Below are 24,234 nucleotides of genomic sequence, written 5' to 3' on the forward strand. Positions count from 1 at the left end.
GATATTGAGGACCAAGAAACAGTGTTTCTCTCTTTTGTGAATAGTTATTAAATTATTTCTACTTCAAAATATCAGAAAGAAATCACAGTACTATGGGCAGTTTGCGGAGCCACCCTATCTTAGCGTGAATCCTGGCAGGTGTAGAGTTCATAGTATGACCCTGGCACCTAAGTGTAGTTAAGTAAGCTTTCATTTTTCTTTAGCCTTAAAGCAAAGTAGCTTTCTGATAGGTATAATTTAGGAAAGTCTTCAAAGAAAATATTTAAAGTCCACTATCTCAGAGAAAAGCAATTTTGCAAAAGATCTATCGGCAAAAGCAAGGCCAAACACACCAATTATTTAGTGAGACTTGTATTGTTATATCATTGCTCATGTTGTTTCTTTATGCATTTACCTGGAAGAAGGCTTTTAATGTTCAACAATTCTCAAAGAGATAAAGACCCACACTGATGTGTCAGAAAGAGCTTTGCCCTGGAATTAGATCAGTTTAGGTTTGGCTACTTACTAGAATTAGGTAACATTCTTAATCTTTCTGAACCTGTTTCCTATCTGCAAATAGGGATAACACTATCTATTACAGAGGGATGTGGTTAAATTAAATGACACATGTAAATGAAATATATCCTTCCAGACTGAGAACATACCTAGTAAATGTTAAGTGATCTGCAAATATTCTGCTTTCTTGAAATGGATGAAACCTGTTATCATGTTCTTAACCAATGGTCTAAATATCAAGACAATATTTAGTTAAAAGTTATATTTGTTCTTTCACTGTCCATCTGCATTTTAACATATTCTAACATATTCTCCTTGATCAATTGTGTCAATATTAGTAACATTTGCCATTTAAGCTATTACTGCTCATATGTTTAAAATATTTCAATGTGATATAAGTCATTACTCAAAGGGATGCCTAGCTGGCTTTGTCAAAGATTTATTTTAAGTAAAAATGAAAGACACATTTTTCATTTTCACCAAGTTTTATTGAACAGTGTATTCATTAACTGTATAAACTTTGTGGCCAACCCAATACAGTAGCCAAGACATGGAAACAACCTCAGTGATTTTTGTGGATGAATAGATGAAGAAAATGGGGTGCATACAACCTACTATTATTCAGCCATGATAAAGAAGGAAATCTGGCTATTTGTGACCACATGGGTGGATTTGGGGGGCATTATGCTAAATGAAATGTCAGACAGAGAAAGATAAATACTTTAGGATCTCATATGTGAAATCTAAAATACTGAACTCATGATAGAAAGAATGGAATGATGGTTGCCAGAGCTGGGGGTTGGAGGTGAGGAAAATGAGTGAAGATGATCAAAAGATAAAAACTTCTAGTTATAAGATAAGTGAGTAATCGTGATGTCATGTACAGCTTGGTTGCTACAGTTAACAATACCGTATTTTATGTTTGAAAGTTGCTAAGAGAGTAGATCTTGAAAGTTCTCATCACAAAAATAAAATTTGTAATTATGTGAATTAAGGTTAACTAAACTTATTGTGGTAGTCATTTCACACTATATATATATATATATATATATCAATCATCACATTGTACACCTTGGACAGATACAATATTATATATCAATTCAATCTCAATAAAACTGGAAAAATCTCATTTATAGTTTAGCATAAATATATCAAATGGGTTTCTTGACAAGATTAATAATAACTATAGATAAAAGGAAATAAGATATTCTTGTTGCTGTTGTTTGCTTTTCCAGAGTGCAAAACACTAAAAAGGGGGGAGGTGAGTATGGGCTTGCAAATGCTGCTTCATGGGCCCTAATGCTATGATACAGACATTTAGTCCAGATCTGAAAGAGAACTTGAGTCATTTCAACAAATCTGCAAAACAGTCATGTTCAAACATGAAGAGATATTAGTAAATTCTTTTTCACACTGCAAGAAATCTGCCTTCAGCTTTCAGCAAAACCTCAGTTTTTGGGTTATGAGGGTAACAGTTCTTAAGCAAGCAGTACAATGCTTCCACCAGTGCTTTCTCCCTATGATGAATAAGTTTTCAGTCTCCCCACCAGTGCTCATCCTTTCTCCCCTTAATGTCTTGGCCAAAATTCAACCATCAGCCCAGAAAACTCCTTCCCAGTTTCATTGCCTGTACATGACCACGTTATTTCAATCACCTTGGCACATTTATATTACCTACTTCCTAAGGTAGGTATTATATATATGAGATTTTATATAAAAGAATGCCTGTAAAGTACTTAATGCTCAACTCCTAGCACAATATGAATATTCCATAACTGCTGACTAGCATTATTATTATATCATTTACATGAAAACTAATCTGTACTTTCTTTCACACACCCATGTTCTTTGTCCCCAACTGGGGTAAAGGAAATAAATGAACATTTATTGATTATCTACAGTGAGAGTATAGAATGCAGTGTAGGCTATAGAATTAGTGGTGTTCAAGACTGAAACTGACCTGGATTTGAATTCCAGACCTCTCACTTACTTAGACTTTATGACGCTTCAGTTCCCTTACTGATAATTAGAGATAATAGACATTTCAGGGACCATGGTAAGGATTAAAAATATTATAATGTTTGGATCCAGAAAGGGCATTCATTACCTCATTTAATGTAAACTCTTAGATAATCTGATTGAGTTTTGAGAATCTGATAACGGCTCTGCATCCTTTTGCTATTTGCTAACTATTCATAGCATTTTGCATATAATTCCAGGGCTTTGCTAATATGAAAATCAATCAAAGGCTTTAGTTGGCACAAAGAACTCAGAGAAATTGTTATGGGGCAAGAATTAGAATTCTTCTTGAAATACAGACTATCATCCTGGAGAAGAAAGAACATTTTAATGTGGTCAAATTTGGGTCAAAACTATGCACTTCCATGGTGTTTCTACCAGGTCTTGATTTTACTGGGATTGAAATTTCTGACATTACTGTCCCCATCACAGACTTGAAAACCTGGCAGACAATCAAGTGCAACCTATAGTTAAAGGTCGCTCATCTAAAAAAATGGGTATGTTACTACCATTCTGACAAGAGCGTTATGAAGATTAAGAAAAAGCACAAATAAACTCTCCTAACACCTGACAGCTAAGTAATACATCTTTCAGCTCTTTCAATTCTTTTTCCTTCTTACCTGACTTATTTCCTTCCTTGCTCTGAGTTCTCACTGTGTTTCATGTCCCACAATGCTGAAGTCATTGTAATGCTTTTACTCAGAAATCTCACTTAACATTTAGCATAGTAAATAAGAAAGCCTAAGAAGTGATTGAGGTAAACTGCCATTATTACATCATTCTGATAACCTGATTTGTCCAGAAATGTAACTATGTGATTCTCCTTTACTTCTAGTTGCTCACCATTCATGGGCACAAATTGAGTGTATATCAGATATATTAAATTCCTGCAAAATTCTCTGTGGTGTGATTTGGGGTTCTATTTGTGTACTACAGCTTTCCTAAAACTAAACTATTATCATTTCTACTCCTCTTCTGTCTGTACATCCTCAAAACATAATTTCTAATTAATAGTTATACTAATTGGCATTATAGTCATTCTTTTTTGCTTTTTCTCTGATTATAAGTATCTCCTGACACTTAAGTCAATCACACGGGTTCTCTACATATGAGGAAGTTCAAAGAGGAAAGTAGGAGGAGTAGGGTAAGAAGACATTCACACATAGAATTAGTGGAAGCCTTAGCAGTAACAAAGCTAGTGAAATTAGAGCTAATTAATTAGCAGTCAGGAAAATTTCATCATGTGTTGTCATTAACTGGTCAACTAGGGTAATTAGGCTTACAAACAATAGAAAGCAAAGAATGGAAAATCTGTTGTTTCTGCCAGCTTCTCCTGCTTGTTATAAGCGTAATTTTCTCCTAGTTTATGAAACAATAACAGTTTGGTATTAGAATTTAAATGCCATCAATATAAGATATGGAGATATGTGAAGCCTACTACACTTTCTTCGTAAACTAGTACTATAGCATCATAAATTCCACAGTAGAATGATTTAGTTGAAAGATAAAATTCATGCGGAGTACACTATTTGTTTAAACTTCAAAAGAATCAAAAAGGATTGCTATATCTTGGCACACTCTTCTTTGTAGAATATGTTAGAGCCGGCCTTTTTTTGATTAAGAGCTACTGTTCTGTAGAGAACACTTTTTTCATATTCATAATCATCAGGCAAATCAAGGCTCTGACTTCCTTAGAATCAGTAAGTGTTTTTTTCCTCACTTCTTAACAAAGAACAGAACAGCTGATAAGAAAACTAAAATACCTCTTTTTATTGATGTATAGATGATTTACGATATTATATTAGTTTCAGGTGTACAACATAGTGATTCAATATTTTTATAGATTATACTACATTTAATTATTATAAAATGATGGCTAAATTTCCCTGTGCTGAACAATAAAATCCCTCTTTTGTTAAAAAAAATAGCAAATGATGGAATGTTAGAAAATTAATTTATTTCCCATGAATAATGATCAATAACTATGGGACACTGGCCCATGTAAATTAAGAGGCTTCTTTTTCCATGTGATTCTGAATACAAAATGTATCCATATTCAGGAATCGTTTTCAAAGTGAATTTTTTTTGGTACCTTAATAATCATAATGGGTAGTAAGATCAATTTGTTTTAACACTTATGTAGATAAGTGTTGAATATAAAATGATAAAACGTAGGGTCTTTTCACTTTTTAATTTTAACTCTGTATATGGGACAAAGAAAACGAACTGCTTTCTATCATACTGTAGTTTTTGCTCAACTACTACGACCAAAATCCTTGAGAGAATTACCTGTTTGTGTCCTTTCAGAACAAACCCCTTGCATACCAGGGCCATAAAAAAAACAATAGCCTCGGGCTTCCCTGGTGGCGCAGTGGTTGACAGTCCACCTGCCGATGCAGGGGACACGGGTTCGTGCCCCGGTCCGGGAAGATCCCACATGCCGCGGAGCGGCTAGGCCCGTGAGCCATGGCCACTGAGCCTGCGCGTCCGGAGCCTGTGTTCCGCAACGGGAGAGGCCACAACAGTGAGAGGCCCACGTACCACAAAAAAAAAAAAAACACAAAAAACAATAGCCTTGAGAGACCATTTAAGGAAATCATTGTTATTGATTCATCCCTCAAATAGGACCCAATTGAGCAACAAAATGATGCTGAAGTTTATCGTTTCTTCTCAGTGAATTTATAACTCTGGAAGATTTAAATGTCTTTTCCTAGATGACAGAGGCGGCTTCTATAAACATACACAACAGACACATACACACAAATAACATCCTCATATCCATTTTACATCTGTAATTCCACTCTGAATTCTCCCTGCCATTAACCAACTCAAATGCCACATTATTCAACTCCTTTCCCTTGCTGGTTGGATTGGGTTCAGGAAACAGGGAGTAATTTTAATGTCCTCTTTAGTAAACCTACACTCTATTTATGAACTAAGAGGAAATAGTTTTGGTTTCTATTTTCTGATATCTTGAGCCTTTCATATGATTGCATCTCTCCAACTATATAGCTTGCAGAATTAGTATTATGACTAGAGATGCAGAAAAGTTTTGATGCCTAAAAATGTCTTCTCATCTACTAACTGATGGTTGGCGCTCAACTCTCATCCCTTTATCTTGGAATCTCATCCCTTTAGCTTAAATCTTTTTTTCCCATTAAAATTCAAATACTGGTTGTGCTTTAAGATCGTAGTCATTTTTACCTCAGCCTGAATGATCCAAAAGCAAGTTTTGATGATGTGCAAGAGGGAAGAGAACTTGAGGGCATAAGTGTTCTGCAGAGGGTATCAGGGAATAGAGAAGACAGAGCAATAAATAGACTCACAGGGGAAACTCAGAAAGTGGAGCTTGATGAAACAAGCAAACATCACGGTTTTGCTAAGGTCTATTCTAATTAGTTGTTATTCGTGTGTAAAAGTTTGCCTAAAAAGCAGAACCTATGAGTGATTTGTGCCCCTGCATATTACGGATGTATAATATAATTCAAACAGTGCAAGGAACACACAGATTACCACATGGCCTCAGCCGTGCTCCATTTTGTAGTCTGCCCACTTTGAGCATCAGAAAATGGATTGTAGAAATCTGGTTCATCTTATTTTAAACTTCTCATTCCCCAAATGTGAAATAGTATTTATTTAAAAACTAGGCTCTTTATAAAGATCGCAAAAACACTATAAAGTATTCATTGAAAAGAACCTAACATTTACTACTGTAGTACATTATGTACAATTTATTGACTATTTCTACTGAATATACATTTATGTATTACATAATCTAACATTTATATTAAGTATAACTATAATATGATTCTTGTGTCAACCTTGACAAAGCTGGTGAAATCCTTTGCTACAAAAATATGTCTCTGCCTTCTATTTTTGTTTCAGTATTAGTTTCCACATTTGCCAGCAAGATACTTTTCATCCTACTAAACTAATAGGCCACTTAGTTGAATACTGGATAAAATACAAATTGCAGAGAATTCTCCATTTTTGTTTATAATTTTAAAAATTTCAACTAAAAGTGCAAAGGTTTTATCAATTTCTGTAGCTTGCTCTCTTCCTAAACCTACTTGCTTCTTCCATCAATATTTAAGTTTCTGGTTTTAAATAACTGTGACTCTCCTTTAATGTGTTCTCTGTTAAAGGCTTTCTCTCCCTTTAGAATTGTTAGTAGAAGTGGTATTTTTGTGGGAAGAAAACTGCATCTTCTTTGCTACTCAGCTGTCAGGACTATAGAGCTACATCCTCAGTTGTATAATCAAAAACCTGGCCTGGCATCAACTAGTGAGATTAAAAACCACTTTTTCAAATTCCTTGCAATTAAAATATTTACATCAACTTCTCTTGGTTTTAACAATAGCATATAGAACCCAGTGTGGGTGTGGCTCATGATTCTGCTTCTCTGACTCATGATCTTAGACTTCTTGCTTCCAACTTCCTAATGAATGTGCCCTTTAGCAATTGCTGGGGGCCAGGTTTGTTTACTGCTACTCCTTTCCAACAGTTCAAGGCCACGAGGCATCTCTTGAATGTATTTCTTTGCTACAAAGTATTTCTCTCCCCTGCCCTCACCCCACTCTCAGGTTCTGTTGCTTATTTAAGATTTGCATCTGTAAAGAGTCCTTTGGGTTTGTTTCCTTGGTGGACTGGCTGTCTTCCAAGATTTTGTTGTTAATCTTGTCTGACATTTTAAAGATGACCTTTCGGTGTTGTTATAAAACTTCTCAAGGAAAGGAAAACAGAAGTGCTCATCTAACCCTCTTCTAAAGACTATGCAAAAAAGCCAGTTGTTTTAAAACATTATGGCTGGTGATATAAATGGCTGCAGCATATTATATCTACACCTGCATGTTTTTAACTTCCAGAAACTAAAAATCACCTCTGCAACATGCAATCAGCCATGAAGAAAGAAACAAACAAAAACCCAGTATTGAAAATTTTCTGCCTGATACTTGAATGTATTGGCGAACAAGCCTGCTACTTCTAGTATTTACATAAAGACAGTAGTCAAATAACCAATGCAGTAAAACAAACAATCCTTCTGTGAGAAAAAAGAATGATGCTACTTAAGAGTTGATGGACATGAACTTTAGGAATTTTAGAGCTGAAAATAATCTTGGAGGCCTCCTTTTAGAGATGAGGAATATGAGGTCTATGGTGGTTAAGTGAATTGTCCAAGCCAGAGGTGGGACTAGGGTCAAAGTTGAGGTCTTCTGCCAGGATGTTGAGCTTACTCTTTGAACTTGCTGGGTGTTTACATATTGCATCAACAGAGCCCAAATGTACTGGATTTTCTTCCATTTACTAATAGAAGGAAGTTAGTGCCTTTACAGGTATTGTTGTATAAAATCAGCCCATTCAGCCAAAAATTAGTCAATCTAGGAGTCCCAAAGAGACAATGCTTTGCAGGCTTTTTCTTTTCTTTTCTTTTCTTTTTTTTTCCACTGGAAATGGGAATTAGATAGAAAATGCATGTTTGTGTGTATGTATGTATACATATATATATATATATATATATATATATATATATACACACTTATATCTCGTTCAAATTTAAAAGAATACAATTTTTATAGTCTACTTATGTATGACATAAAAATAGAACATCGTTAATCAAATACATTTGCAGTATTTATTTTTGTAAGTAACTTCCTTTCTTTATATATCTATACAGTTTTAAAGATAATGGGACGACACAGAAATATTATTCATTTTCAAGCTAACACTGATAAATAATGTTTTGTAAGTGCCCTAAATTATGTAAAGACTAAAAGTTCCATTGTTCTATCTATCCTATGGAAAGTGGTTGATGTTTAGCTATGAAATAATGTATCAATCTCAGGAAACAATTCTTAGGTTAAAAAACTCATTTTCCCTATGATGTCGTTTCACAAAGATTTAATTCAAAGAATTTGCCTTTGTAAGATCTCCATCACTTTTCACCATTGTTCCCATGCATGTTCCTGTTAAGAGTGCCTGATTCTGTTGCTAAGCAACCTTGCAGTCTTGTTGGGTCATGATGGTGAACTAATAATTATTTAAAATATGTGTTTGGATAGGGTCTTTTAAAGAATATTGTGATACTTTTGTGTAAGAGGCTGGGTAAGAGGGTTCTTCATTTCAACTTACAGTTGTACAGGAATATAAGTGATAGAATGATGTTTTCCAGAAGAGTTGGAAGAATGCCAAGAGTACACTAAAAAGCACTAGCTCTTACTTCCTCCTGTTATGCTTTTTTTCTAGAAAAGGGTAAAAGTCAGTCAGGTGACAAGTCAAGAAATTTAGCAAAGGATTTCAAAGAAATAAGAGGAACATCAATATTCCTTTTATTGACTAGATTAAATTATTATGTTTTTCCTTCTCATCCCAAATTCTTAAGAAAAATTGTCAAGCCATATTATGTTGAAAAATAAGTCCCATGTAAGCGAGACCTGGGTATTTGAATTTTATCAGGCTTCCAGATAAAACTAAATTGTTGATTAAATCCTCTCCATCCTGCTTGCTCTTGTCCCAGACATCCCTCTCCAGTTCAGGAATATCCTCCTTTAAATAGCTTATTTAACCATATGGGACTGATGCCAGTAGCCTTAATATTTTCTGTACGGTATACTGGGATATATAAGGGGACTACCATCATATCTCTAGCATGTAGTGAGAGTTGGTAAATAGCATTCCCAGTGTGTATCTGGAAAAACAAAAAGGTTGTTCCTTTAAACAATCTTTTTTGGTGATAAAGCAAAGAATCAAAGGTATTTCATTACTAAAGAATCAGAGAATGTCCTAACTCTAAGAGAAGAGCACTTCTAATGTCATCTCAATATCCATCCAATCCAGAAGCAGAGCTGATGGTGCTACCAAGAGACAGAGTCTCCTTGTGGTGACACCACCTTCAAAGGTTTTGGAAGGAAACCCCAAACATCACCAGTTTTCTTTACACCCTTGCTTGTCTCTAGTATTTAAAGATACATCTGATACTTATTGATTCTATTTATATTTTGAGGGTGATCCCTTCTTAGGGATATCATCTCATATGCAAAGTTAAAAGTATTGATCATTTTTCTCTCCTAAACTTAAACTATTATAATTTATGTTTAAGGCAGCCAAGTTTAATAGCTTTATGACTTGGGGCCATAAAGGTGAGTGTTTAAATCTTGGTTCACTGTTCTGTAGGTGGTATATGGCCACTCCAGGAATCAGTTTTCTTACTTATAAAATAGGGTTTGCAGTGCTTTCTTCACAGATAAATGATTCAATTTGATATGCTAACATAGTGTCTACCATATAGTGTACATTAAATGTGAGCCCTCTTTCCTATCTCCACTGGGTGTGGCCAACTTCTAGTTTTCTAGGATTTACTAGAAAATTTCATATCTTCTAGGAATATATGGCTTCTGATCATATTCCCTTACCATCTTCATTTTACTAAACTAAAGGCTTTTAATTTTTTTGTAATTCCCACATTCTTATTTCCTATCTCAGTTACTTTTCTGTTAATTTTATAGAATTCAGTTTATTTTAGCAGGCATTAATTGAGGTAAGGGGAATTACAGTAGGTCCTATGCTTACAAATGTAAACAGGATCCCTGTTCTCAGGTACCTTACAGTCTAGTGTCAAGAGTAGTAAACAGACAAAAAGTTGCAATTTGACCCGATAAATTCTGTGATATTGGTAACCCTGTGACAACACAAGTGAAATACCTAAATCAGATTAGGGAGGATGGGAGATTAAAGGTAAAGGAGCTGTTCATACCTGTAGGCTTTTCTCTAGAGTTGGCAAACATCTGTACCTGTGTTCAAGGTTTAGATTGACCAAGACAGCCTTAACATTCCTTTCAGCTTAATAAAACTTTAGACAGGTTTCTTCCTGACTTATAGGCCCTTGACCTCCCCTTATTTAGAACATTTACTCTAAAAAACATGCAAATTCTTTTTTCACCCCTTTGACACGTAAATCTTCTTCTAGTAATCTTGCCAGATTTACAACCCAGGAATGTCTTTCTCACGGACATGGGAGCCATTTTTCGAAATGTAATCATCAAGAAAGATAGCACCGCATTCTCTGTGGGAGGGCAAGAGTCTAACTTCAATAAGTGCTGATTAGCAAACACAGATGGCCTAATCACATTAACCAGTCTCCTCCTAATGTCCTCCAGTACCAGTCCACTAGCTCACTCCAGAATTGATAAACTGTCCCACCTTTTGTTTCAGCAGAGTTTAGTCCAATCTCTCTCTCCAACTGCAATAGTTTTCAATAAACTTTCCCTTGCCTGTTTAAGTCTGTCCTTGGACAGGATGCATCCAGGTTGTGTACAAGGGGAAAAAACGGATTTTTGCCCAATAATCTGCTCACTGATGCCTGGCACTTGGTCAACTTTTGTAATTGCTGATTAAAATAAGTCCATCAGGGCTTCCCTAGTGGCGCAGTGGTTGCGAGTCCGTCTGCAGATGCAGGGGACGCGGGTTCGTGCCCCGGTTCGGGAAGATCCCACATGCCGCGCAGCGGCTGGGCCCGTGAGCCATGGCCGCTGAGCCTGCGCGTCCGGAGCCTGTGCTCCGCAGCGGGAGAGGTCACAACGGTGAGAGGCCCGCGTACCGCAGGAAAAAAAAATAAAAAAATAAAAAAAAATAAAATAAAATAAAATAAGTCCATCATGTCAATGTCTAGGGGGAAATGTTTTCAATGGCTCTAAACACTTTGAGCAGTGATAAATGAAATCTCTGAGTTCACCATCTTCTAACTGGAACTAGAATTATTTTTCCAAAAATATATTTCTTTACACTTATGCACAAAATGAGTCTCTGCCTCAAAGAGACTCTGAGCAGGCTCAAGTATCCACTCGTCCTAATAGCTTTATACTCATTCTTTTGGTATTTCAATTATCTCAAGTGTTCAGAATCATGAATAAAGTTGGGAGCAATTCGTGATGATGTTAATCAAGTATAAATTACTCAACAAGGGCTCCCCTTATTATACTCTCCATGAAGCTCTCTAGAGGATCAGCTCAGGTACTGGCCTCAGGCACAGTCTAGATTGAGAGAGGATTTCAAATAATTGATGGTTTTAGCCAAAATTTTGAATTCTAAAAATGGATGGAAATTTGGAAATTCTAAATCAATCACAGCAAATTACAAATTATCATCAAGAAAGACTGTATAATAAAAATTTCTAAAGGTTACTGTAGAAATTAAGCTTAAATTCAAATTTAATTCTAAGGAAAATAAAAATATGTATTCCATTTTCTTTTTTCATTATAAAATTTATAAAACCAGAATTTTCCTTCTAATGTGCACATTTGGTGTACTTGCTTTTTATTTCCAAAAAAAGTTTCCCTAACTTAAGGACATATACAACATATGGTACCTTAGAATTAAGGAAATATGGGAGAATGATTTTGATTACCTCCTCATGCTACATGAAAATTCATTACTTCAAACTTTCTTGAACAGTTTTTTTTAAAGATGCCAGTTACCTAACTCATACAAACACCCATATACATATGTACATATTTCTTGTTGGGGAACAGACTTATATTAGTGTAAATAAGTGGTCATTAAAGTTAATGTGTTCCTTTTATATAGTTATAATTTAAGATATAGTAGAAATTCGTTTGAATATGATATATACCTTTTTAAAATATATTAGAGACTTATAGAACCACCTCACAGTGACTATATTTGTCCATTATGAGGTTTAGAATATACTTTACTACTTAAATGAGTTGAGTATGATATTTTATCATTATACCTTTGCTATTATCATATATTGTGGATGTAGAGTCTTTGGTCAGAAACATACCCTCTATATTATAAAAACATCATTATAGAAAAATGTAGTATTCTTTTAATATATAATTTAACATGAAACTAGGACAGATTTTCAGCAAAAGAAGGGAGCTGCATATAGTTGGCTTTTACTGGCAGGCCTCTTTCTGCCCAGTAATTACCCAATCTTTACATACATGTGACAGTTAGTTCAGTGCTTTTAAGGAAATCCAGCTTTCTTTGCTCTCTGATCTTTTCTTCTCACAAAATACTTAGCAAACACATAGCTATTAGCTCCATAGGAAGTGGTTGTATATATCAGGTATTTTTCACAAGCCCACTTAACCAAGGTACCAAGTAATTTGACTAGAATCCAAACCAAATCAGTTGAAGAGCGAAGTGTGCAAAAAATCCTGTAACACACTAGATTCCAATGAGCCACAGTTTTATTAACACTGCATCACTTGGCAAACTCAGATGGGGTCTTTGGGTCTTTATGTTGAGTTTCTTTAATTGGCAAATGCTTAAGAGCACACTTTATTTATTGATTGATTATTTATTAAAGAATCATCTTTTTAAAAATTTATTTATTTTTGGCTGTGCTGGGTCTTTGTTGCTGCACGCGGACTTTCTCTAGTTGCGGGGAGTGGGGGCTACTCTTCGTTGCGGTGCGCGGGCTTCTCATTGCGGTGCCTTCTCTTGTTGCAGAGCACGGGCTCTAGGCACGTGGGCATCAGTAGTTGTGGCACACGGGCTCAGTAGTTGTGGTGCATGGGCTTAGTTGCTCCACGGCATGTGGGATCCTCCCGGACCAGGGCTCGAACCTGTGTCCCCCGCATTGACAGGCGGATTCTTAACCACTGCGCCACCAGGGAAGTCCCTAAGAGCCCATTTTAAATGCAGTTACACAATGACATCATGATAAGAAATGCTATAGGAATATATACATAGAAAAAAAAATTATCATCACTCACATATGCCCTGAGCATTTTCTGCTGGAGAATCTGAACTTCATAATGAGGGTACTAATATATTACATGCTTCTGATAGTAAGTTCTTATCACTTGAGAAATATCATTAAACGTTATATCTCTGCAGCTTAATCCTTCTTAACCTGAAATATACCTTTAGAAATAATATTTTAACAGTTTGAGAAAATTCAGCTATTACATAGCTATTTACCTAAATATTTACATGAGATAATTATGAAAGCATTTTATTAATAATTTTTTGAAGACATTGTAATAACAATTTAGTCTTAGAATTTTAGAAAAAAAATAAACCAATAAAGGTACTTCTTCTGGTTCAAATTGTACAAATGAAAATTCTGAAGCTAAGTAAATTGGGCAAAGTATGTTGCTGTTTCATAAGTTAATGAAAGTAAATTTATTTATTAAATTTTTATTTATTTATATTTTCATGGGTTTATAACACATAAGGTTCATGTGTATAATATTATATTTTGACATTTATATAAACTACAGTGTGCTCACCACCAAAAGGTTAGTTGTCAACTGTCATCATATTGTTGACCCCCTTTACCCATCTTGCCCTCCCTCCACCCCCTTCTCCTCTGCTAACCACTACTCTGTTCTCTGTATCTATTTGTTTCAGTTTGGTTTCTTCATTCATTTTGTTTTGCTTGTTTTTATATGCCACATATGAGCTAAATCATATGGTATTGGTCTTTCTCCATCTGGTTTATTTCACTTAACATAATACCCACAAGGTCCATCCATGTTGTCCCAAATGCCAAGATTTCATCTTTTTATGGCTATTATTCCATTGTAAGTGTGTGTGTATCTTCTTTATCCATTCATCCATCAGTGGACACTTAGGTTGTCTCCATATCTTGTCTATTCTAAATAATGCTGTGATGAACACAGGGGTGCATATATCTTTTCAGATTAGTGTTTTTGTATTCCTTGGATAAACACCCACAAGTGGAATAGCTACATCACATGATAGTTCTATTCTTAATTTTTTGAGGAATCTCCATGTGATTTACCATAGTGGCTGCACTAATTTACATTCCCACCAAAAGTGCACAAGGGTTCCCTTTTCTTCACTTCCTCTCCAGCACTTATTTCTTGTCTTTTTGATAATAGCCATTCTAATGGGTGTGAAGTGATATCTCCCTGTGGTTTTGATTTACATTTCCCTGATAATTAGTGATGTTGAACATTTTTCACATGCTTGTTGGCCATCTATATACCTTCTTTGGAAAAATATCTATTCAGTTTCTCTGCTCATTTTTTAATTGGATTGTTAGCTTTTTTGTTGTTGAGTTGCATGAATTCTTTATCTATTTTGGATATTAGATACATGATTTGCAAATATCTTCTCCCATTTGGTAGGTTTTCATTTTGTTGATGTTTCCTTTGTTGTACAGAAGCTTTTTAGTTTGATAATAGTCCCATTTGTTTAGTTATGCTTTTGTCTCCTTGCCTGAGGAGGCATATGCAGAAAGATATTGCTAAAACCAAAGTCAAAGCGAATACTGCCTATGTTTTCTCCTAGGAGTTTTATTGTTTCAGATCTTACATTGGAGTCTCTAATCCATTTTGAGTTGATATCTATGTATGGTATAAGATAGTGGTCTAGTCTCATTCTTTTGCATGTGGCTATCCAGAAAAACTAAATTTAGATGCTCTCCATCCTTTCATCAAATTTTAAACCCATTCAGATTAATCTGCAAAACTTCATCAAGAGGTTTGAAGGTAGAGAACTTTTTACTGTCTAGCTGATTTTTAAGAGTGATTAGGGCAGAGTTATATATCAAATTACTGCAAAAAACGTTCTGGCTAGTCCATGTCAGTCACTTTCCTAAATATCAAGGTTATTGACTGCTCAACTTATCTTATGACTTTAAATTTGAAAGCCTCAAATTAGCAACAAGTTTTCATAGGATTCAAAGCAGTAGGGGTTTTACAGAATGATTCTGTTAAACTAGTCTTTTCCTCATTTGAAACATACATGATTAAGATACATATTAATTTATTCAGAAAAGTCATACATTTTTTCAATGGAAAAAGTCTTCCCTTCTGTGCTCCCTAGGGCTATTTGTGTGCAAAATTTAACAAATATTGGTTCAACTCTTTTTTTTTTTCTGATTCAAAACTTCAGCATGAGTGAGGATTAGTTGGATGGCTAACGAGACAGTAATCTCCTCAAACATCTTTTAACCCACTTGTACATTCTACATGAAGCAGCAGCTCAGTAACTGTTGAATGAATGAGTGGACAGATCCCACTTACCCAGAAGACTGAATTCTTCTTTAAGAATCTGAGGTTTAATTTTGTGGTCCAATGTTTAGAAATGGAAATAGAACTCAAAGTTCCACTTGACTTATAACGTGACTTCTGTCCTCAGCAGATGGTTAAAAAGGTTAGTTCTACCAGTGGCTTCAGAAAACATACAAAAGGTGTTAGCAGAACCATGATATTTACGGTACATATTTGATTGTTTCAAGAACTGAGCGAACAGGTAGTACTTGTAAGGGCAATCAGGTGCCAGTTTCAATGATCAGGCCTGAACTGCAGGGGTTTCACACTCAGCCCTGCTGCTTGTTAATTCTGGCTTCACTCATTATGCTTCCTGATGCTGCCACACAGCTCCTTATTTTGAGGTAATAGGTGATCTGACTATGCTTTTTTGTTTGTTTGTTTCTCTAACGTTACACAGAAAGCTAGAGTCAAAAATTTGTGTGTAGTCTGAAAATGATACTTTGGATATATTGCTGTTTATGATAAGCCCAGACTTACATGTTTACCTCGAACTGGAAAAAAATTGCTAACTAGAATATCCCCCGTAAAAGTAATTACTGACAATGTCTTCCTCCTTAACCACATGGACCTATATCAAGGCTGCTTATCTGTGCAAGATACCAAAGTTGTTACCACAGGACTATGCTATCAGAAGCAGATTTTCTGCCAGTGGGCTGGGCCAGCTTTTGCAAACTACAGGAAACCTGGGTTCATAAAATAACCTAAGGGACACTCCTGGTCTAAACTCAAACAGAATGGGGTTAATACATAAATCCTTGCAGGAAGTTTGGACACTGAAATGACCTCTCACTGAGGATGGCGATACAGCTTAACAAATGAGGCAATGAGACTGATGGAATACGCCCTTTCCAAGGAAGAAGTTACAATGATTTCCGTTGATACTATCAGTATTTCCACAGTCCTGTTTCCAGGAGGTTATATATAGTATCACAGAAGAACCCTGAGAACAGATAATCAAGCCTTCATTATAAAGAATCAGAGAAATATATTAAATGTCTCTTAACAAGGAGAATTGAACTTTTTTACTTATAATAACCATTATTATCATTATAGAATTATTATATTGTTCTTAATATTTTATTATTAAGTAAATATTATCTGCATGGAAGGCAGATTGGCATCACATAAGTGTTACGTCACTGAAAACTAATCAATACACACACACAAAATAATGTGCTAAGGCTACACTAGGGAGTCTCACTTCTGATCTCAAGGTTATGCCAGTTTATCCCAAGTTCTCAACAAAACTCTTTATCAAACTTATTGTATCTTATCCCTCACTGTATCAGAACTGTTTCAAAAGGGATCTTGTTAGTCACTTTCCTTAAAAAAAAAAAAAGAGAAATCCAAGTCATGCCTTTTCTATGAAACCTTTGGAGGTTGCTCTGACAATGTTATTTGTAGCTCAGCCCACAGTTCATATTCTTCAGCTTTTACCCAGAGTCACCTGGTTCTGCTTGCTAGGTATCATCTTCTAAGTCTCCAAGGGATGTTGCCAAAGCTTTCTCCAGAGACTGGGATTGGAAAAATGACGGCATTATTAAATGCTGCACTGTACAAAAATCATTTCTATTTTGAGCACCCTAACATAGTTATCTTCATTTTGATTAATCCTTGTTTTTAAACAAGGATGTACATTTTTACATGGTTGCAATTACAGCAAACACAGGGTTTTGTGTTATTCCTTCACTATTTCCAATAACTAAAGCATTTTTCATATATTACAATTGGGGGATTATTTTAATGTTAAAGAATACATGATATTTAATGGATACAATCTATATTTAATTTAATCAGATTCCTATTACTAGCCATTTGTCTTCATTTTTTCCTTATTACAGATAGATTCACAAATAACATTATTATGAATATTTTTTTCCTCTACAGAATTGTTTCTTTGAATGAGACAGGGGTGATGGTTGTTTGGCTTGTATCGACAGTATTTATAAAAGTGTAAATCTGAATGTGTTTAGGTGAGGCAAGTACAGTAACCTGTATTCCCATTGCCTTCCCCCCCAGGCCAACATGGCACATTTAGATTACTTGCTTGACCCTGAAAGCATGTGAATTTTTGACTCCTGGATTACTGGGTCAAAGGCGTAAGTATCTTTATGACTTTCAATAACAATGATCATTTCACTCTTCTAAACCAGTTATACATGTATTTCAATGTCACCCACTTTCATTTATTTGAGTACTTTCCAAACCTTAGGTGCTGTATACGCATTGGGGACACAATGATGAAGACAATGAACAGGGAGTTACAATGCAGTCTGAATTAATAGAACTTAGAATAGGGTACTAAGGGAACCCATAAGAGGGGCAGAAACAAGTCTTCTCCAAATCGGGTCATTACATGGGGAAGTGGTGGCAAGTAGAAGAACGGAGGAAGGAGAGAACTCCAGGCAAAGAGAGCACCACATGCAATGGCCTGGAAAACATAAGGCAAGCATATTTTAAGTATTATGAGAATGTAGAGGGTGAGGTTAGTGTTGAAAGACATGAATATATATGAAAAGGCATATATATATATGATTTTGTAACGTAGTCATCATTAGGTATCATTTAATAATTTTTTGTCAAATTTATTAACTATATAAACATGTTATACATGTAAAGTAGATTTAATATGCATCACATCTAAGAAAATCCAATTCCTGACATAATCAGCAGAATGAAAAGTGACACAGAGATTAGAAAACTGCCCAGCACTTGAGAGAAGAGAGGTTTGTGCAGTTTGATGGCAGCACAGGCCCATGTGTAGGAGAAGGGGAGGTGATGGGGCAGCAGGGATAGGTTAGGACAGTTGGAGTGCCTGGAGGGCCAGGCCCAGGAGTTCACTTTGTATTAACTCAATGGTCAATGAAATTACGTAGCAATTTTAGAGGAAACAAAATTATAATTAAAACTGTAGAGGAAACACTCATTCCTTTCACGAAAGCAAAATTCAGAACATCCTGGTGTCAGCACTGGAAAACAATCTCCAGGTAATTGAAGCAGGAAAACCACATCCATTTAGGGGTTCTCTCATTTTCATTATGACTGCTACCACCATAGCAGCCTCTAGGCTTCCATTCTAACACTTTTGTCCAGGTATGGAGCAATCAAAAACATCTCGCTTTGTTTCACTTTAGTACAAATGATATAGAAAAGACATCAAAAGAATTTATTAAGTGATAAGAGAGAATAACTGGGAAACAGAGTGTGTATGAAATATATAAACAGTCTAGTTTACAAAGAACTACTTTATTCTTTATAGAACATGGTTAGCCCATAGTCCATGTTATTCTACATTGGACACCAAGTATCTCTTAAACCTATGAAATAATATGTAAGACATTATGTGCATTTATATAGCCTTTGTATAAAGGATGTGATGGAAGAGGACCTCTACCAATAGATAGAAAAGAAATTCTTGCAATTGTCTGTTATGCAAGCCAAAAGCAGATGGGGTAATTTGCCAGAAATAATACTATAAGGGATATAAGTAATTTGGTCCAAGTACACCGCTCTCTGGGTTGCATTATTCAAGAGTAAATTTTAGAATGTCTGGAAGCAGAGGTCTTACCCAGTGTTTGAGACATATGAGGTCTCTGAGAATTTCTCTGAAATCACACTGAACATCTTGTGTACATGTATGTGTGTGTGTATATCTCCTGGGAAGTCTTTAAAAGGCTCATAAGCTCTTTTATGGCACTTCTTCATTTCACTTCTGTGCTGGGCCTCCCCATTTATGAAAGCAGAAGTTTCAGCCTCGGAGACTTTGGGCACAAGTCAGCAGGTGGTGACAGCTTTCTCTTCCAACACTGCATCTTTTAAGTATTCTTAAGAAAGCAAGCAGCCATCAGTTATGAACATCATTCAGGTGACGTTCTGTATGTATGAACGGCATTTGAGATTAAAAGACGGGGAAGAGATGGGAAGTGAGTAGACATGAGACTATTATAGGGCTCAGGAGAAAAGTGGCAGAATCTAATTACGATGGGATGAGTGGGACTACAGAAATGAGGATGGGCAGAGGATGCACATCTTGGTATTTGGTATATGCCGCAGGGTTTTTTTCACCAAGTTGTCATTCTGTGTTTGGAAAACAAAATTGGGGGAAAAATAAAATCAAAGAGTAAGTCAGTGCTTGGCATATAATAGGAATGTAATAAATTTTGGAAAGACTCACACTACCATGGTGAAACTTTTAGTATTAAACATATATTTAGTATTAAACATATATTCATTTGCAGAACAGACAGTAGTTGGACTTTTATATTAGTAATGCTTACAATACTTCAACTTCTGGTCATCTTACACAAGTTCATTAGACCACTGATCGTTGTTGCAGTAGAGTTCTGAAAGTTTAATTTTGAGACGTGAATGAGGAATGAGGTCATGGCATAGATGAAGACAGGCAATGAAACTATAAAATTGGTAAGCTTGGTCTATGAGAACCTATATGAGCAAAGAATCTGAAAAAGAATAGATATCTGTATATGTATAACTGAATCACTTTGCTGTACACCTAAAACGAACACACTGTAAATCAACTATACTTCAATAAAATTAATTTATTTTAATTAATTAATTAAAATTAAAAAATGGTAAGCTTGGTGAACTGTAGTTGACCTCGTTCAGGAAAGTAGAAGTGGGCACTGGTTCTGGAGGATACAGGAGTGGTTTGCATAGAGAGAGGGCCAACTTTACTTCCTAACAGTAAGTTAAAATTAGGGGAATGCAGAGATCATAGAATAATAATCAGAAAATGGCAGAAATGTAAGAAGCAGGCTGGCTCTTCTTATACTAGAGAAAGAGAAAGGTAAATTTGTGGTGGAGATGGTAGGGGAATCATTTGAAACAATCCAGATTTCAACTGAAGTGAAGAGGTCAGAAAATATTAAGGATAAATAAAGCTTAGTTTATTCATTAGGAACATGGAAGTTAGAGTTAGTAAAAACCAGTCTCAAAATGATAATTCTCTAATTTGATAATTCTGAACTAATCAGAAAAAAATATGAACTATAGTGCACATTAAGTCAATGTTGAGGAAAACGATGTATTTATTTGAGTACAATTCAGTTGTTATTTTACAATGCTTTAACAAAAGTACACGTTAAATACATCGAATTTTATATATACTGTAAGTATACTTTTTAGCATAGAAAATTACAAAATTATCTAATCACTTAAAAGAAAATAGCATTATCCTTCTCACAAAGTTCTGAAATTAAAGAAAAAAATTATGAAGATATAAACTATTCACTGAAGTTTCTGAAATAATCAGAAAGCTTGAATCAAAGAGAGATTACATTTAAGGAGGATGTGTTATTGTTTAATTCAGTGGTTAAAGAAATAGAAAAATTAAATGGGAGCACTTTTCTGTTAAACTTTCCCCTCTGGAGGCTGGTATAAATAAGGGAGCTGGTATGGACCCTCCATTTCCCTTGAACAGGTGTTAACTTCTTCCTAGAGGGTTTAACTTCATGGTTAAGAGCATGGCCTCTGGGCTCAAATCTTTTGTGCCTGAATCCTAGACATGTCACTTGTTAAGTGTGCAACTTTTGGCAAGTTTCTAACTTTCTCTAAGTCTCAGTATTTAACTGTGTAATGTGGATAATATTTGTGAGGGTTAAATGCCACTGACAAACGGTAATTGGTATACATTTAAGCGTTCAATAAATTTGTCTATCAGGAGGAGTTTGGACATAGAGGGAGATGGTAGATAGATTCTGAAGGGAAATGTGAGAATTCGTTTAGAATGAACAGTTTCGAGGAAGATAACAACTGAAACGGGGGTCCTCCTTCCCATTCAGCTGCTAGAAAAAGAGGTGTGTTTAACAGGACAGAGAAAACAGGTTGAAAACTGGTGGCCCTGTGGGCACTGGAGTAGGGGAAACAGGTTAGAAGTGTTTCACACACAGACTGAAGAAGCTAAATACTACACATCCAGCAGAGCTGTGGATATCTATTTCAGTATGTCTGTGGGTCTATCTGTACAATGTTTCTCTTGGAAAGTCAGCAAGCGCTGTGAAGACAGAGCTCCAATCCTCTCTGACACTTGTTTAGGGGAGGGGCAGCAGCAAAGAAATCTCAGGGTGGAAGACAACCTACAAATACCTGCAGGGACATACATGACTACTTGCCACTTTCCTCCTGGCATCAGAGCTCTCAAAGTAGTTTATACCCTTTCATTACCTTATTCATTCCCTTCATGCATCTTCCACAATCAGGCTTCTGTTTCACATTTTTTACTTCATTTTCCTCTGTAATGTTGTCATTGCAAAAATGAAGTGAACTTGCCTCAATCCTCTTCCTTCTTGTCCTCAATAAACTATGAACTGGTAAATATATATCTTCTCTTTCTCTTATCGAGAAATCCACCCTTTAGGGCATGAAATCCTACAATGTGTAAGACAAAATTGTTCTCTTACACTTAACTGTGTAAATATAAACCTTCGCATTCATTATATTCAGTTGTTATTCATAATATATTTATTATATCCATATATATATATAATGAATGTGAATATCAACTTTATCCCCTTAAATTTAAGCCCTCCAGGTAATAAATATTTTTGTCTTTATGAGCTACATAGGTCTGTAACACATATTCTTTCTTTTTTTCCTTTTTTCTTTTTCTTTTCTTACAACCTTTTCAAAATGTAATAACCATTCTTAGCTCAAGAATAGATTGCACCTTTAGGCCATAGTTTGCTTACTGATGCTTTAAAATAAATAACTCTGAATTTGAGAAAAATACAACAAAACTCAATAATCAGTTATTCATGTTGGCTATGGTCCACTTTAATGCAAGTGAGCGACAACAAGGACTATGGTGAGAATATGCTTATCAGTTCCCAACACACCTGAGGAGTGAAGGTAAGTTGTGTGAAAGGAAAATAGAAATGGAGTCATTACTGGTGGGGAGAGCTCTCTCACATGGAGCCTCTGAGGAAGCCACTGAGGAAGTGTGACTTAGGCACATCTCAGCCGAGATGGAATCTGAACTTTGACTACCTATTGCTTTGACACAGGCATCCAGAGCATCTGTCCACGTTCCAGAAACTCAAGATACTTACCGGACTCTTACCCTAAAATAACTTGTGACAGAGAATCCCTTAAGGACAAATATTTCCTTTCCTGCGTCACAGTCAATCATAATCCCTGACAGACAGCTTTAACAACCTTGTACCTTTTATCTTTATAAGTCCCTGACTCTTTCTCTTCCACAGAGCATCTCTGGGTTTTACCTGAATCTGTGTCTCCAGGACTGCAATTATCAAGACCCCAAATAAAACTTTGTTCTCTGCAGCCTCCATACTGATTATTGTTCGACAGTTGGGCCCCATAGTTTACGAATAAGTGAGACAAGTTCTTATCTCTTGGTTCATGCCTCTGATCTCCTTTTACTTGTTCAATTTAAATGTTATTTCCTAAGAATGACTGCCTCCTTATATTGAGATAAAGTTCTAATTTTCACCTTAGATCTAGTCATGTGACAAAGGAATGATTTGTCACATGACAAAGGAATGAGAAAATATACTCATTTTCTCAATCTCTTACGGATTGCTTTCACTTTGATACAGCAAAAATGTTACTGTTGAGAAAATTGTTTCTTTTGCCTGTTAATTTGATCCCCTCAACCTTTTCTTGTACATTTTCTATGCTACATTTAATCAATTTAAATTACTGACAGTTGATTTCCAGGCCTACCAATATACCACTTCTGCCTTTCAATACTCACTCACCTTGTTTCTTTGCACTTCTCTTTTCTGTCATTTTTGCTCCAAATTGCTCATATTTAAAAAGTCCTCTTGCAATATCATGCATAATTCACTCACAGATGTGAGGAGGAACAGCTGTAACATCTTTCTGCCAAGGCATACACTCATTCACAATGCCCAGTGGTTTCTCAGTTGTGTGTAGGGTTTTTCTGCTGGGATGGGTCTTTTATCATCTTCAAACATGCATGACTCAGCCACACATACTAGCTTCACAGAGTCTTCCCAGCTATAAAGTTTAGAACAAGCTTCGACTCCCAAGTATCTGCTATGGTCTGAATGTTTTATACATTGAATTCCTATGTTGAAATTCCTATGTTGAAACCCTAATGCCCAACGTGATAGTATTAGTAGGTGAACCTTTGGGAAGTGCTTGAGTCGTAACAGTGGAACCATCATGAATGAAATTAATGCCTTATAAGAGGCTCCAGAGAGATCCCCTGCCCTTTCTACCATGTGAGGACGCAGGGAGGTGGTGTCAGCTTATGAACCAGGAAGAAGGTCCTCACCAGAAGGCAAACATGCTAGCACCTCAGTCTTGGACTTCCCAGCCTCCAGAACTGTGAGCAATAGTTGCTGTTGTTATAATCTACCCAGTTGGTGGTATTTTGTTATAGCAACACGATTGGAGTAAGATCGCATCTTTCTACCCTAGAGGAATAATTCCTAGACTAATTACCTAGTAAAATTTGAGCATTACCTCAGCATACACCAAGTGATGCTGGATGAGGTAAAATCCAGAAACAAGGTTGCTGAAGAGTTCTGTCATGATCTACTCTCACATACTATCACATACCTCAGAGATACTACATATTTACTCGTGTTAGGAGCTTCACATGGCAGTGGTTTTCTTCATGGCAGTGTGAACACCAGCATCACTGCTACTTGCTACTCCTAAAGGA

The 24,234-nt window shown here is 35.8% G+C and overlaps 1 long non-coding RNA gene across 1 annotated transcript in view; it reads right to left on the reverse strand.

Moving 5' to 3' along the window:
• The window catches only part of LOC132493394 (uncharacterized), a 68,991-nt gene extending 47,036 nt beyond the window's left edge, over window positions 1–21,955 (reverse strand). The window contains exon 1 of the long non-coding RNA XR_009532977.1: window positions 21,747–21,955. This is a non-coding gene — a long non-coding RNA (uncharacterized LOC132493394). The remainder of the gene's footprint in view (window positions 1–21,746) is intronic.
• Window positions 21,956–24,234: the final 2,279 nt, after the last annotated feature.

This window comes from Mesoplodon densirostris, chromosome 7, assembly GCF_025265405.1.
Source record: "Mesoplodon densirostris isolate mMesDen1 chromosome 7, mMesDen1 primary haplotype, whole genome shotgun sequence".
In the NCBI taxonomy this organism is placed as follows: Eukaryota; Metazoa; Chordata; class Mammalia; order Artiodactyla; family Ziphiidae; genus Mesoplodon; species Mesoplodon densirostris.